The 2,782-nt window shown below is 63.5% G+C and overlaps 1 protein-coding gene across 3 annotated transcripts in view; it reads left to right on the top strand.

Moving 5' to 3' along the window:
* Nucleotides 1-1,048: 1,048 nt before the first annotated feature.
* UBTF (upstream binding transcription factor) overlaps nt 1,049-2,782 on the top strand; it is a 14,531-nt gene continuing 12,797 nt past the window's right edge. For 2 of the 3 annotated variants that reach the window (XM_034640288.1, XM_034640286.1), the window contains exon 1: nt 2,084-2,252. The gene's annotated coding sequence lies outside the window, so the exon portion shown is untranslated. Of the gene's footprint in view, nt 1,986-2,083; nt 2,253-2,782 lie in introns of those variants that run through there. The other variant, XM_034640287.1, reaches the window with a different exon arrangement.

The raw sequence follows: 2,782 nt of genomic DNA, 5'->3' as shown, positions 1-2,782 counted from the left end.
GTGGGGGAGCTGAGAAGCTGGGAGCTGTGACTTCTGACTCCAAACCCTTTGCTCTTTCCCAGCCGGAGTAAGAAAGTCGGTCCCAGCCTTCTCTAAGTACAGTGTGTGAGATGGTTTGATCCTGCACAAAATGCCCTGGGTATGTTCCAAGGGCAGAGCTGGATTCGTGGAGACTTCACTTGTACAATGTGTCTGGGGGAGAGGGGGTCTTTAACAAAAATAATACCAAACAATGAAATCAATTTAAGAACAGGGCATTGCATAGGTCCCGCAAATGAGGGGTCATTAGCCCAAGCTTCATCAGCAACAAGGTAAATCGGCCTCTCCTACGTGCCCTGCCCACTCGAAAATCCGGTCACACCAGATCTTGACAGGGGTTTCCTCCCTGTTTGTAAAACGTGGCACATGTGGGCTGTCGAAGTCCTGGGAAAGGAATCTCATTTCTCCCAGGAGACAAGAGGAATTACAGCAGCAGTGAGGCCGTGGAGGGAGGACGGAAAAGGCTGTGTGCCAGGGGAGAGTCCAAGGGGGCTGCTGACCCAGCGGGGCGCGATGCGGTGCGGGAGGCTGGCAGCCCGGGAGCCCGCGGAGCCCGGAGCCATGGCGCTGCCCGGGGAGCGACCGCCCAGACCGCAGGCGCTCTTCAGTCTCTGGCTCCCTGCGTTCCTGACAACCCTTCCTCTGAGCAGGGGAGGCAGAGACACACGACCGCAGCCGACGGCAGTGGGAGGGTGGATGGTGGTCCCCGCCCAGGCCTCTCGACCCTCCGCTCCGCAGGACGGTGGAGTGCCGGAGACCTCGGCGAAGGCTGCCCCGCGGCGGCTCGGGCGGCAAGGCCCGGATGCCAGGCTCCCCTCGCGGCTCCCCGCCGCCGCTGGCGGGAGAAGGGGGGGAGCAGCGCCCGCGGCCTGCTTTCCCAGGGCTGGCCGAGCCTTTTTGACAAGCTGATTGCATGGCGGGGATTGGCTGGTCCGGGCGTGACGCCGGTAACAACAAAGGTGGAGTTGGAAGAAATTAGATTAAAGGAGAGGAAAAAAAAAAAAAAGGGGGAGCTGGCAGGGGACAGGAGGCAGAGACCGAAGGGGAGATGCGCGAAGCGCGGTCTCCCCGCTCCCACTTCGCCCCGGAAGCCCCTTCGCGCAGATCCACCGGGATTAGGCTCTCCACCCTAGCCCCGGCCCAACTACCGAAACCAGGGTGGAGGGGGGGATGGCTGCTGCTTCTTGAGAAATCCCCCTAACTCCCACCCTGACACCCCTCGCTACGGCCCAAGGGGAGAACTTTTTGCTCGGACACCTCGGATCCTAAACCCAGCGGAGGTGAGGGGCTTTGAGAACAACGAGAGGCTCGCTCTAAAACCCGGAAGGCCCTCGCGGGGAGCCGAGATCCGGCGAGGCTGGGTGCTCCCCCGGTTTTTCGATGTGTTGAAAATCTAAGAGCTTCTTTTTCTTTTTTTTTCGTAACACCCCCCTCCTTTATCCCCCATCCCCTCGCTTTGGCTTCAGGGTTGCAAAAGCAAAGAGCAATTAAAAAAAAAAAAAAAACCCGCGCACACACTCAGACACACACCAGTGGCGACAGGGGAGAGTTGGAAAGACGCAGGAGAGAAGCAGGAGGCAGGAGGCAGCGGGGAGGGAGCAATGGGAGCGGGAAGCAGGCAGGTTCCCTCGCAAATCCCCCTCCGGCCCCACGTCGCTTCGCCGGCCCCGGCAGGGGAGCAAGGAGCCGGGCTAGCAGATGGAGGAGTGGAGCTCGCTCTAGGCAGCGGGCTTGGCCGGAGAATGGAGGAGCCGCCAAGCGACCGGCTGATTGGAAGAGAAACGCAGAGCGATGGAGGCGGGGGTAGGAGGACGATTTCTCTGCGGGGACTGGCGGCGGCGTATACGCCCGGGTCGGGCGCTGCAGAGCTTGGCTAGCTTTCAACCCGCGCTCGCCGGCTCCAGCCCCGCGCGCCCCCACCCCCAGCCCTCCCGGCGGCTCCGCAGGTGAGTGCGAGCTGGGGGCAAAAAACCCCAAAAGTCTCAACACGCCCGCCCTGCCCCCCCACCAAAAAANGGGCGGGCGGGCGGGCGGAGCGGGGCGGGCGGAGCGCGGCGCGTGGGGCTCGCCATTAGCCGTCGCTCCGCTTCGCCATCTCGGGCTTTGTCTGGCGACTCGCTGCCCCGGCGTCGGCTGCGGCGGAGCTGCGGCTCCGCTCTTCGGCCCGCCGCACCCCTAGGTGCCCCTGGCCCGCGCTCCCATTCACACGCTCGGTAAGTGAGCCCGGGCTCCTCGGATTTCGGGGGAGAGGGGTTGCTGTGAGTGGCGGCGGCGCCGATCTCCATGCGCCCGGGCAGGCCTGGGGAGCCATGCCGGGCTGGATTGAACCGGCTCCCAGCGCGGCTCCTCCGCCGAAGCCCATCGCCCCCTCGCCGTTTCAGGGGTGTAAGGAGCAAAGGGTTTTTTGTTTTTTTTTTTTTAATTTGCAGGGAGGGCATTTTGTAAGGTAATTTTTTTTTTTAAGTTTTGTGTGTGTGCTGTTCGGCAGCAAGGGGACCGCGAGGTAGGCGCCGAAGGCTGGCGCCGCGATGGGCGTGCGTGCGCCCCAAGCCGGTCGCCACGCTCCGGGGAAGAGGGTGGGCGCCGAGCGCCCGCTCCAGGAGGCGCGAGAGGGTAGCGAGTGAGGACTGCCGTGGAAGCCTGAATCTGAGCTAGGAGGACTGGTGGGAGAGCTCCGAAGCAGGGCTGCGGGCACCCCTCAGCCTCCCCGGCCGCCGGGGGGCCCTCCGGGCACCCTCTGCGG

Source organism: Ailuropoda melanoleuca, chromosome 13 (assembly GCF_002007445.2).
Source record: "Ailuropoda melanoleuca isolate Jingjing chromosome 13, ASM200744v2, whole genome shotgun sequence".
In the NCBI taxonomy this organism is placed as follows: domain Eukaryota; kingdom Metazoa; phylum Chordata; class Mammalia; order Carnivora; family Ursidae; genus Ailuropoda; species Ailuropoda melanoleuca.
This window is presented reverse-complemented; position numbering and strand designations above follow the sequence as displayed.